Source organism: Mustela erminea, chromosome 17, assembly GCF_009829155.1.
Source record: "Mustela erminea isolate mMusErm1 chromosome 17, mMusErm1.Pri, whole genome shotgun sequence".
Classification (NCBI taxonomy): domain Eukaryota; kingdom Metazoa; phylum Chordata; class Mammalia; order Carnivora; family Mustelidae; genus Mustela; species Mustela erminea.
Window position 1 is genome coordinate 54,676,008 of NC_045630.1, and position 14,636 is coordinate 54,690,643.

The following is a 14,636-nucleotide window of genomic DNA, read 5'->3' on the forward strand; positions in this document are numbered from 1 at the left end:
AAGAAAATAGAGAAAAAAGAAATAAACATGAGTTATTAACAATGATTAACTTGCAGATATGAGCTGAGGGAAGAGGAGAAAATGGAGTGGTGGAGAAGTAGGGGGTGGGGTGCAAGAAAATGGGAAAAAACCAAAAAGTGCTTTAAGGGAAAAATATGTGATAATAACCCACTTCTGTTACATCATTTCTTACATATGCTTACAGGTACATTTCAGGTGCAACAGAAATGTGCTGTGATACAAGTATCATTTTCTAATGCGTGCTTCCATATTTTGTGCATTTTGTAATAGAAATATGTGATACTTGATATACTGTGGGAACAATCTATGAACCCATTCTATTGTGGGAAATGCAAATAAATGCTTGTTCCCTGTATATGAAGGGCATTGGTTGATGTAACACATCCATTACTTCTAAGAGTTATAATATTAGCCTGTTGATTTACTTGGGTTTTCTAGTTTCTTGTAACAATCATAGGGCCTGAAAGTAATAATAACAATTTGATTTGCTGCCTTCCTCTGTTATTTCCATACCTTCTCTTACTGTAAGGGTCAGAACACGCAACACCACTGCTGAGTGATAATGGACATAACAGTCATGCTTAGCTTGTCCAACACTAATGGGGAAGCTATATAAGCATATAATTGTTAAATGCTTCAATGATAGCTTGAGATAAAACTCTTTATCATGTTAAGGAAGTGGTTCTCTATTACTGGTTTTAGGAAGAACTATCCAGAATGAATGTGCATTTTAACCATTATCAGATTTTTTTGCTTTGGCCTAACAACATATTAATAGGTCTCCAAATATTAAGTATTTGCAACATTTCCAGAACAAAACAACATTAATCTGAATCATTTTTTAAATGTACTGCCAAACTGTCCTTATCTGTATGTGATTCATGATTTATGCAAAAGTGAGATTGATTAATTTATTACAACCTTTGGCATCTTAAAAACATCAGTATTTTGTGAGTTACTCTATACAAGGGAAAGCTAATAAATTGCATAATCCCTTTCTGAATTGCCTGATCTCATAAAGAAACTGGATGAACTGATTTCATGATTTTGTTCATATGAAATGCATGACTCTGGAGTTATTAGTGACCTTTGACATTGTTGTATTTTCCTTGACATTTCAGTAATGTGATGTAGATTAATGCTACTGTTTATGTTTAAAAGACATCATTTGTGAAAACATTAAGATGCAGGTTGCTTTCTTTTGTTTTTAAGTTTTAACATTTCTAAGTCATTTAAAGGTTTTCAACTTCCCACAGAGTTTAATAGAATGACAACAACAAAAATATCCTAGGAGTTCAACAGAGTGGAAAAGGTATAAACTGTAGGTTGAGTAATAAATAAATGGGTGGTCAAATAGCCCTAGAAAAGAGCAAGTATTGCCAATAAGGCAGACTTCAGAATGAGTACCTTATCATTCCTTTCTCAAGTTCAATCCAAGGGTGTTTTTTCAAAAGTTTACCCTGTATAATTCTCAACAATCAGCAGAAGTTTGAAGTATAACATTTGCAGGGGTTCTCTTCACGGAGAAAAGAGATCATTTAAAATAGCTGTTATCAGAATGCCTGGGTGGCTCAGTGGGTTAAAGCCTCTGCCTTTGGCTCAGGGCATGGTCTCAGGGTCCTGGGGATCAATCCCCGCATTAGGCCTCTTGATAAAGGAGGAACCTGCTTCTCCTTCTCCCCACTGAGCAGAGAACCGGATGCGAGTCTTGATCCCAGACCCTGAGACCATGCCCTGAGCCGAAGGCAGAGGCTTTAACCCACTGAGCCACCCAAGTATCTCTGAAATGGAATTTTTCAAGGAAAATTAATTTTCTAGTAGCCATTTGCTACTAAACTTTCAGATTTTTCCACAGAAACAATCCAGATACTTTAAGCAGACACATACAAAATTTGAAGTTTGAAATCAATATGCTTACAACTCCCCAACTTTATCTCATATTCTTTTTTCCCTGCCCTTTATTTATAGATCCAATTACCATTTAAACAACAAAAAAATCTCCACTTGATTGTCTTATGCTCATATCAAATTTTAAGTCTAACAGGTAATTTTAACTCCATTAGTTCCCTTAAACTTGTGTGTTTTCCAATAAATAGCACTAATTTCTATCCCCTGCTCTTCCTTACTTCTTTCCATTAATATATATCATGAAGTCACTTTGGTTCCCACTTCTAAATGTTTCTCTAATGTGCTTACATGGTCCATTTCCACACCCATCACATTAATCCAAATCACTATCAGCTTTTATTGGACTAATGCCATATCACCCTTAACTGCCTTCCAAGATTTTACTCTTAACTGCCTCTGATCTATCCTCCACAAACAAATACAATTCAGACCAATCTTTGAAAAACATCTAGAAAACAACGAAACTTAATTGCAACATGTTTATCACCGGCTTAAAAATCTTTGTTAGCATCCTAAAGCATTTTGGATGAATTCCAAACTTCCTAAAAATCTACAGTGGTCAGCAAGATATGGCCTTATTTATTTATTTATTTATTTATTTATTTATTTATTTATTTGCTTTTTTATACTGATTTTCCAGGTGATGGAGCTCCACTCTCGTTGGCATTTTCTTCTGCAGTGTAAACATGCCCAACTCTTCAGCTCAAGGACGAGCCTGGCCATGCCTCTGGATTCTCTCTCGCTGTTACTTTCCATTTCAGACAGCAGCTTAAACAGCACCTTTTCAAAGACATTACCCCTGCTCTTCCTCAACAGCATGTTCATTCTGTTATGTTCGGCTTTCTGTATCATTACCATCGAGTTTCTTGCTTGCATTTCACTTGCCAACATTTATAACTACAGATTTATATATTTACTTATTTATCTGTCTTGTACAGTGATTGTTCAATAAAAGCAAGGCATAAAAACAAAACAAGCTGGGTCAAGTAGAATCAAATCCTAGTTTTGGAAATATAGAAATATATTTCTTTATATATGTAATTAGTCTGTGCGTATAGTTCTATTACTAACTGCCTTAAAAACTGTTAAGTACAGTTGTACAAAGTTATATGTAATAAATAATTATTTATGCTAAAGAAATTTCTCCTTGGCAAAAAAACAAAAACCAAAAACATTTTGTTCAGAAAATGTATTATTACATGTTTGATGGAAGATTAAGCACAAAATAAAATGAGTTCTAGTATTAAATTTCCATGTTAAAATCTCCTTGCTTACTAAAATGAAGGGGAAAATCGGTGTTTGTAGGATATAAAATTCAATCATAAATATTTCTCTTTTTGAGTGACTGAATTGCATAAATTACTTCTACCCTCTTAAGCACAAAGAATATGCCTTTTTTTCCATTCAGAAAAAAATTAAAATACTTCATCAGATTCCTTCTTTTATTTTATCTCATTTGTAACTTTGGTTAAATAAGAAATTACATCTCAAAGAAGAACTGCAGGTAAAATATAACAGGTTACAGTCATATTCACTACAAACTTCTGTATTTTCTTCTTTATAGAATAAAATAGTAAGTATTCAAGTACTGGAAAATCACATAAAGATAAAAAAACATGACCAAATCTCACGTGTTTAACTCTATGAATTTTCACAAGGTAAAACTACAAAGCAAAAATTTTTTTAAAGTAGCATATTACTGAGGCATCTGGGTTGCTCAGTTGGTTCAGGGTCTGCCTTCCATTCAGGTCATGATCCCAGGGTCCTGGGAGGGAGCCCCACATCCGGCTCTAGGCTCGGGGGGAGTCTGCTTCTTCCTCTCCCTTTGCCTTGCCCCACTGCTCTTACTCTCTTTCTCTCTCTCTTTCTCACTCTCTCTACCCCTGCTCTCTCTCTCTCTCAAATAAATAAATCTTAAAAAAATAAAGTAGTGTATTATTAGCAGATAGGAAGCTTTATATACGTCCATCCACGACTCCCTTCCAAAGACAAACATTAACTTTACTTACATATCACCATTATTTAGTTTTACCTGTTTTTGAAATTTTATAAATGGGTTCATCCAGAATGATCTATATTGCATCCAGCTACTTCCTCTTAGTATTATGTTTGTGAAATTTATCCATGTTTAGTGTAGCTTCAGCATCTTAATTTTTATCGCTGCATTATATTACATTATATAAATATACCACAAATTATTTTTGCATTCTGTTCCTGATAGACATGGAGTAGCTCCATCTTTTGTCTCTTATAAATAGTGGTGCTGTGGACATTCTTGGACACCATTTTTTATATATATATATGTTAGGATTTCTATTGACTATGCATTTAGAAGTGGCATTGTAGATTTAAAAGGTACATATCAGTGTTCAACTTTAGAAGATAAAATGCCGGTTTTCAAAATTGGATACATCTGCTTACATTGTGATTATAACTGTACTAAAGTTCCAGTTGTTCCATTTGATATTATAAGTCTTGTTAGAATCATCATTCTAGTGGCTGGGTAGTAACCATTATGATTATAATTGACATTTCCCCTATCCCCAATTAGTAATAGTTAGTAAAAGTTACTAGTGGTAAATTTTAAGGTGGCTACTGGCCATTTGGTCTTCCTAAGAACATTATGAAATGTTTGTTTAAGTCTTTTATTTTTTTTTATATTTGTTTACTTTTTATTGACTTGTAAGAGTTTTTAAAATATATGTTCTTTGGTGAATATATATATATTTCAAATATCTTCACTTTGTGGTTTGCCTTTTTTCTCTCCTAATTGTATCCATTGAAGAAGAGAAGTTTGCTTGTTTTTCTTAACATTTAATTCCAGTATAACATACATGAAAAGAAGAGCACTATCTTAAAAATAAAGATCTATAAATTTTCACAAACGGAACACATTCATGTCTCAATCACTCAGATAAAGAAATAGAAAATGGTCAACACATTAGAAGGCTTCCTTCTGTCTCCTTACAGTCACAAATCCCAGATCCTACTTGCCTACCATCCCAACTTATGACAATATAGATTAGATTTGTCTGATTTTATGATAATTTTTAAAATTTTAATGAAGTTTAATGGATCAATTTTTTTCTTTACGGGTAGCACTTTTGTGCTCTGCATAAGAAATCTCTGCCAGCTTCCAGGTTCTGAAAATATTATCCTACAATTTCTTCTGAACAGCTGGTTATGGTTCCTTACATGGATTTTCTAGTTATCTTTTCATATTCAATTTCTAAATTAACTCTTGTGCAGAGAATATACTGAATGATTTCAATCATTTGAAATTTCTTCAGTCTTGTTTTGTGGTCCAGCAAGGGTCTATGAACATCTGAAAAGAATGTGTTTTCTATCACTGTTGGGTACGGTGCCCTATATTTGTCAAATCAGTTAGGCATGTTCATCATCGAGTTCAGACTTTGCATTACTTATTTTTTTTTTTTTGCCCTAACAGTTACTGAGAGAGGTGGGTTAAGTCTCCCATATGGATTATAGGTTTCTCTATTTCTCCTTTCCATTCTGTTTTTGCTTTATATACATATTAAAACTATATTCTTAAGTACATATGAATTCAGAATGACTATTTCTTCTGGTAGGAATATTACTTTTTACCTACTACTAAAAACGTCTTTGCAAAAAGTCTACTTCGTCTGATGTACATTAGCTTTTGTGCTTTAATTAGTATCATATGACATATTTTTTCTAAATTTTTAATGTCAATTTTTATGTATCCTCGTATATAAAGTGATTTTTCTTATATGCAGCATACACTTGGGTTTAATTTATCCAATATTAACCAGATCACTTCGTTATTAACAGTGAATGTAATTGCTGATGTATTTGTATTTACATCTACATTTTGCTCTGTTTTTTATTTTCAACTAGTGTTATTTCCTTTTCTCCCTCATTATCTGGTTTCCTTTAATTGAGAATTTTTATTCTATCTTTCCTACCCTTATTTTACTTTAATTCTTTAATTGGCTTTACTTATTCTTTAACTGGCTATTACCCTGGAAGGGCTAATACACAGTAATGTTAAATATTAAATTATTTTATTTCCTTTATTTTTTTCAATGCTCACCTTATTATTTTGTCATGTCTATTTACTGAACTATAGGAATTCCTCAGTGAACGTATGTTTTCTGTCAACATTTACAACAACTGCACTTCTGTCAGATAATTACAACTCATCTTTGGACATTCATGATCAAATTTGAGACTCCTTTCCCTGCTGAAAATGCATTCATATCCATGTAATAAAAGATAGATTAATAAGAAATGTTTTAAAATAGTGTTTATATAACAAATCATGGCTTTTCCATATCTTAATAACAGTTCCAAGTAACACTTTTGTTTTATAGAGTGAAATAAAACACAACATAAGAAAACTCAAAAATAAAGTCATTGTATGTTCCTCAATAATATGAACCTCTCTCATACGCATCATTTCATAATATTTGCTGTTATCATTCTTAAGGGCATTAAGTATTCAATTATTTTAGAGCTCTGAGGAAAAGTCAGGGCTTGAGAATATAATTTTAAAGTCATCTCTACATTATCTAAAATACTGTGGATGGGTGAGTTACTTTAGGTAGATAATACAGTGTCAAATTAATGCAAAATGCTGAGGACCATGCTGGCACTTTTCTTTGTTCAGAGTAGGTACCAGCTGATAAGGTTAAAACTGCATGTATACCAATAAATACTTACCTTAAAAATAGCTCATTGTATTTTAACCTGGTAATAAAATATGTGGAACTATTATTAAGATTAACTCAGGGGCATCTGGGTGTCTCAGTTGGTTATGTGCCCGACTCATGATCTCAGCTCAAGCCTTGATCCCAGGGTCATGCTTTCAAGCCCTGCAGTGGGACCAATGCTGGTTGCAGTCTACTTAAAAAATAGACAAACAAACAAAACAAAACAAAAAACAACAAAAAAAAAAACCCCAAACTAAAATGTTTACAGAAAATTTGTTGACCATCTTTCAAATTCTTGCTTAATTACTAGCTAACATTTTTATTAAAAGATTTTATTATACCACCTGATGCATTAACGAACTATTTATCCTAACTATATAAGTTAGGATACAGTTCAGTTGCTAAGTGACCAAATAAGGGACCTAAGTAATGTAGCACTTTTTTTTTTCCTTTCTTACATAAAATAAGTCTGGAGATGACTCCAAGATCATTAGGCACCCTCCTTCTATCTTTCTGCTTCAACATTTTCAAGATCACCTATGATCCCCTATGATCCAAGTAGATGCCTTTCCTAAGAGAAAAAGAATAGAAAGAAGATAAAGTCTTAAGAAGCAACACTTGAAAATTTTCCTACCAACTTCTTACATTTCAGTGTTGACCCTTGACTGCAAGAAGTAGTGGGGAACATAATCTTCTAGCTAAGAATTTTGCCACCTCAAAATAACAACAACAATAACAACAAACTAGGGTTCTAAAAAAAAAAACCTAAAAAGAGAAAGAGAGGCACCAGGGTGGTTCAGTCAGCTGAGCCCCTGACTCTTGATTTTTGGCTCAGGTCATCATCTCAAGGTCAAGAGATCGAACCCCACATTGGGCTCTGTGCTCAGCATGGAGCCTGCTTGAGATTCCCTCTCTCCCTCTGCCTCTCCCCTCAGCTCATGCTCTCTCTCAAATAAATTAATAAATCCTAAAAAAACAAACAACAACAACAATAGCAAAAACTAAGAAGAATAGAATAGAGGACAGGAAAATAATCTTATACACATAAGTCCTAATGATTTTGAATGATGTCACTTTAGAAGGATTTATATGTAACACCATACATATGGTAAAAGAGGAATATGTCTTTAGACAGTGAGAGCTAAATATATTATTTTTTAAAGGAAATCAATTGTTTTATTTAAATAATTTACTACTGAATTACTATAATTTAGCATAATTTTGAAGTTAAGTGTGTATTATTTAAACACTGAACTATTGTTCAATAATTTTAAATGATTTTAAAACATTTACGTGAAATGAAAAATTTGTTCTGTTTATTTATGCTCTTATAGTTGTTAATCATTGTGTATTTAAATTTATTTTATTCTTATCATTAAATTTATTTTACTCTTACTTTGATTTGATGTGATTCTACCTAATGGCACTGGAAAAATATTTACATTTCAAATAATTTCTCCATTTAGCAATGTTTAAGGATCTAACACTTGATGCTCTGTTTTAGAAGATCATTATAATAGACTCAGTAAAGTACATACTTAGAGTGGTTTATTTGGCATCACTGGGTACCAAGTAGTACATTTATTTAACTTCTCAGCAGTTCATTGGCATTTTGGGGAAAAGAGGTGATGAAGGTTATTTAATTAACCTCAAATATTTCACTGGCATAAGAAATTGGATCATCTGCCAGAATCATTAGCAATTGATAAGCTGAGTTCAGCAGCAAATGGTCATAAATTCAATCACATGTAACCTTTCCAGTAAGTGACACCAGTCAATTGAAATTTATTATGGGGGAAATCACAGACTTTGACATTCACACTAAATATCCAGAGCATTAAGATTCTGCTTGCCAGAATCCTAGATATCACTTTGTAGATAATGCACAGAATTTTAAAATGCAGAAATGATGGATAAGAACTGAGTAGTTCCTCTGAGAGTTATCAAGAAATATGAGAGGTTCAATATTTGATAATGCTTCATTTTCTTCAATAGGACAAACTCATACTGTGGGACCTAGAATGATAACTGTGATTACTGAATAGTAAGTGTCATAAAACATTGGTGAGTACCTTTAGTATAGTATATAGATAGTCTGGTGAGAAGCTTTCTTGGCAAGTTTCCATTAGGTATTCATGATAGATAACCTGAGAAAGCAATCAAATTTCATTCTCTGAATCTTTAGTGGTAATGTGAGGTTATACTTATATAGAGTGGAATGTAATTGATTTTAGAAACTTGATTAAATTATCAATAGCATGGCATAAATATAGTCTTAATGATTTTAAATTGAGAGTACATTTGTTTCATGGTTTGGGGAATTTTGGAAAAGCAAGGAAAGAGACTAACCAGATCATCATATCTATAGGACATTAAAAGGAATTCTATATTTGTTACTTGATGCAAACGCTAATATGTTCATTTGATTTGTTAAATTCAGCAGAGAGCCAGGATGCTTCATCAAGCATAACCCTTCCAGTAAATGACACAAGCTAATCATGGTTTACAAAGTGGGACAAAGTACCTTGATGATTATATTTTTCAAACTTGAGGTTTCACTTAGTAGATTGTGCGATCAGTATTTGTGGACAGAGTAAGTATGAATAGAATTTTGGAATGACTCGTACAAATATAATATGGAAAAGATTTAAAATGCTTTTGGAATTAATGCTGCATCCTAATATAATAGCTAATGTCCCACTGAAATAGTTTGACTTTAAAAAATCTGTACATAAATATAGGTCATAATAGAGGTAGTTCAAATTTATTTTAAATGTCAGTTCACAGTGAATTTCCACTAATAGTAAATCTATGGGTAGAATTATAGCTTATTTATATATGTACATTCAATTAAATTGTTGTAGTCTATATACAGAAGAGTTATTTTAGTTAAGAGTTAGTTCATTTGTTTTCCTTGGTACAGCCAATTCTTTCGTCTTGGCCAGCGGAGGTTGACCTACGCTGGCTCTTTTACGCTTGTGTGGTGTGGCTGTTAGGTTTGACCTTCAGGTCAGCTAGCAGATGGATAATCTGGACCAGCCTCATTCACATCTCACATATTTGATCGCTGAGTGTCAGTTGGGTATATCACTTCTTCTACACATGGCAGAAAACCATCTTGGATTCATTTTCATAATAGAGAGAGGGTTCTAAGTATAGCAAACTCCAGTGTGCAGGTAATTTTCAAGTGTCTGCCTGTGTCACATTTGATAAAGCAATTTACCTTATAAGAGCATATGAAGCAGATAGGGGAGGTCTGCCTATTTTTTTTTTTTTAAGATTTTGTTTATTTGACAGAGATCACAAGTAGGCAGAGAGGCAGGGCAGAGAGAGAAAGGAAGGGAAGCAGGCTCCCCACTGAGCAGAGAGCCCAATGTGGGGCTCGATCCCAGGACGCTGGGATCATGACCTGAGCCAAAGTCAGAGGCTTTAACTCACTGAGCCATCAAGAGGCCCCTGCCTATTTTTTTAAAACTGCTCCATGTCTAACAATTTATTCTCTGAGATACATGGACTCTCAGAAAAAGGGATTGAAAAATCTTCTATCCTTTCTGAACTGTTACATTAGAAGGACCATAAATAATGTCATACTGAAAATTATCTTCTCGATTTATTTCTTTAGAATTAAATATTTACCAATCACACAACTTATTGGTATCTTTTATCAAATAAAAAAATAGAATACTTCATATAAATGTAGTTTGCATCATAGTCCTTGACCCAGACTTTCACAATTTTCAACTGAAATACATATTGACCTGAAAGGGAAAACACCACAAACCTGAAATATAGGTTAACCTGGGAAGAAACCAGAATATGCAAAGAATGTCCATTTAAGCCTAAGATTAAATGAACTAAACAAAAAATCAAATTCAGTGAACAATGTGTGATATACATTCAGAATTAAAATAAAATTATTTACACTTAAAAAGCCTAAAGAACCTCCTGAAACTTTGCTCCCTGTCCTCACACAAGAGTCTGAATGAGTCTAAAAATTCAACAGCATACATTTGTTTGGGTGCTAACTTGGAGGTAATAAAGCACCGTTTTTTTCATTTAAGATTTCTTTTCCCCCAAATTTACCTCTTGTTTGAGAATTATTTGAGAACTGAAAAACTCAGGGAAAAAGTAAGCCAGAAGGAAGTAGGAAGGGCGGGTAGGAAGGAGCATTCTCTACTTCCAGGGAAGAATGAAACGTCAGCCTGGAATGTGGATTGTGTTTATTCAGATGGTGATAACGTTTCTCAGATTTCTTTTTAGTACAGAAGATCTTACAGGGATATACCTCATGAAATTTAGATTTAAACAATTAGATATTCATAACTAACTATTCGTTGAAAAATGTGCTTGGTCATCAACCAAGTGGGAATAAGAGTGACAAACACTTTCTTGCTAGTAAGCACCAAGGCTCGGAAGCTGTCTCCTCAATGGATATTGAGTTAACTGTCAAAAACCTGGTTTATAATGAAGAAATGATCACAAATTAATCCATCAAATACACTACATTCATGTTCGGCAGAAGGCTCTAACACACAACTATGACCACTTAATAGCCTTTAGTGGTATTCAGTCACCAAGCTCTTAAACCTAGTATCCGATGTGCTCCATGATCTGGCTTCATCTATTATTTCTAGTCTGGGATATTACTATTTCTTCCATGAAGCATCACTTTCCAAGGACACCAAGCAATTATTGTAGCTATTTTTTTTTAAAGATTTATTTATTTATTTTAGAGAGAGAGAGAGAGGCAGAAGGAAAGGGAGAGAGAATCTCAAGCAAAATGCCCACTGAGCTCAGAGCCTGATGCAGGGCTTTGATCCCAGGACCCTGAAATCAGGACCTGGAGCAAAAACCAAGAGTCAGACACTCAAACAACTAAGCCACCCAAGTGCCCTGCCATGGTTATTTTTAATATTACTGTCCTATATCATTTATACCAGACTTACCTCATTAACTGTGTACCATATTACAGTATTAGAATTCTGAATTTGACTGTATACTGTAGTCTCCTCTCATCTGTGGACTTGTTTTCCAGGGTCTCAGTTCCCTGTGGTCCATCATAATCTAGAAATAGATGATCCTCCTTCTGATGTACTTATTGTGAGAAGATTAATAGCAGCCTAATATTACATCACAATGTCTACATCGTCCGCCTCATGTCATCTCATCAGGTAGGTGTTTTACCACCTCATATCATTAAAGAAGGAGAGTGAATACAGTACAAAAAGCTTTTTGAGAAAGAGGCCACATTCACGTAACTTTTCTTATAGTATATTGTTATAATTGTTTCATTCTATTATTAGTTATTACTGTTAATCACTTACTCTGTCTAATTTATAAATTAAACTTTATCATAGATAGATACAGGAAAAAACATAGTATAGAGAGAGTTCATTACTCACTAGTTTCAGGTATCTATTGGGAATTTCAGAATATATCCCCCATATAAAAGGGGGATGACAGTATTTACCTTTACCAGTGCATTGCTTATTTTCATGTTACTAATTAGCATCTTTTCATTTCAGCTTGAAGGACTCCTTTAATCATTTCTTGTAAAGCAGTTCTAGTGCTGATGAATTCCCTTAGCTTTTTTGGGAAAGTTTCATTCTCCTTCATTTCTGAAGGATGCTTTGCCTCATAAAATTTTCTTATATTTAATATTATATTATATTAATTAAATTAATGAAAGAAAAAATATCCCCTTGTGGTTACAGCTAAAGCTTTCTACATATAATTAACTATGTAACATTGTGTCAAAAACTAAAGTATATTAGCTAGAATAGCTAACCTAATTTCATGATTGAAATTCTAGACAATGCTTAGATAGAGAACAGTGACTATAAACTGAGTCCTTGGTCAGAATGCCCTTGTTTTAAAGATTTAAATACTTCAAATGACACAAATTTCATTTGAGGTATTTAATTTCTTTTTTTCTTAAGTAATAAAATATTCATAAGTAATGTGAAAGAGGGAATGATGGATGTCTTCAAAGAGATAATTCTTTTGAGAGTAAGAATAGTTTATATTATTAATGCTATAAGCAGGGAAGACCAAAGGAAGGTAAGAAATATAGCTTGTGTCTTGTGACTTTCTTGCTATTTATTAATATAAACTTGATAGCTGTTCTCAGGGCTTGAAATGATTTTGATGATTGGCTGTCACTCATATATGAAGAACTATATTTCACATGGATGGTTACTAAGTAAAGCTGTATATTAGGAGCTTTTGAAATCCAGATTCTTTTTTAATAACCAGTAACCAAATATTCAGCCTTAAGACTTAGAAATATCTAGTTTTTCCCCCCAAGTTTCCAGGTACTTTTGTGATAAATCTTAACTTCTGTACCCTCAGCTCCTACACAATCCCCGGAATTAGAAACAATAGTAATTGTTGAATGAATTAACAAAATATAGGAATCATATTTTTATGTATCTCATCTTTCAAGTACTGGAATAACAAGACACAGAGTGACCTCGGTAATCAGTAGACATTGTTGCATGTTATACTGGACTATTATGATGCTATCTTTAAATGGTACTTTTGAGTTTACATACTGATTTTCTACTTCTCTCTCTCTCTCTTTCTTTTTTTCTGAAGTGAGATGTTCTTCTACATTTCATACTTTATCTGGAGAGAGCACCAGTTGTTCACCAAATGATAGATAACTCAACCACTTTGGGAGTTTCTTCTCTCAAGCATTAGCAAAATTCATTTCTGGAAGTTATAGGAATACAGTTTGTGGCCAGAAAATATGTTATGTCTTCTGTGATAAAAGAATAACATTAAGGGACGCCTGGGTGGCTCAGTCAATTAAGCATCCAACTCTTGATTTCAGCTCAGGTCATTATTTCAGGGTCATGAAATTGAGCCCCATGTTGAGTTCCATGTTGATCATGGAAACTGCTTAAGATTTTTCTCTCTGTGTCTCTCTCTGGTCTTCTCCCTAAAAAACAGAGAGAAAAAAGGAAAATAAATAAATAAATAAATAACATTAAGATGTTTCTTGACCAGGAAATACAGCAGCACCCAATTATCTGTCATTCATCAGCCACCATTCCAGAAATAGCCTTTCAAGGGTACATGTATACACAAAGAACTCTAGCAGATAACTGGACAGTTTAATGTATTATTTGTAAAATTATTTTTCTAAAATCCCCGAAGATTAGCAATGAATGAGGCTATGGCATGTAAATGCTATAATAGGTATAATATAATGATAGAATAGAATAGAATAGCAGAATAGAATAGAGTAAGAGTAGAACTAACATTGACCAGCCTCTATTCTCCAACTTTCCCCTAAACTACTACTGAGGAATATTCAGCATTTCTTTTTCTTCCTCCCTAATCTAGTCAACTTGGTCTCAATAGAGACCACCACAATCGCTTTCCAGCCTCATTCTGTTTTCTCTCTTAACCTACCTTTAATACAATAGTTCATGCCCCCTCTTCAAAATACACATCATATACATCCGTGAATTATGTCATTTCCTTAGTCATTCTCTTTTGTTAGTTACTCATAATAATCAAAATAAAATCTAAGTAGTTAGTGTTCTCTGTGTGGTGTGACTGCAGGCAACCTCTAAATATATTGCCTACCACCACTCCTCCTCTGTTCCCTTCGGCTCATACTAGTATTCGTTCTGTTTCTCAGATACCCCAGTCATGCTCTTCTCTCAGTCTTTGCATCACTCGTCTCAGTCTGGACTGCTCAGCTCACTCGCGTGTACATATGCACATGTCCACTCTCTTTAGGTCTCTGTTCAAATGTCACAACCTCCGGGAATCTCCTTTGACTACCTTTACAACTAACTCCCCCATCGATCTCCATTTATTCCCTTGTAGTTTAGATGATACTTATTACTATGTAGAACTATATTATTTATTCACTGGTGTATTTGCCTACAGTTTATTTATTCTGCAAAAATTTGAATTCTGTAAAAACACAATGTTTCATTTTCAGTGTTTATTATAGTTTTTATTTATAGATTTTTGTTCACTATAGTATTCTCAGCA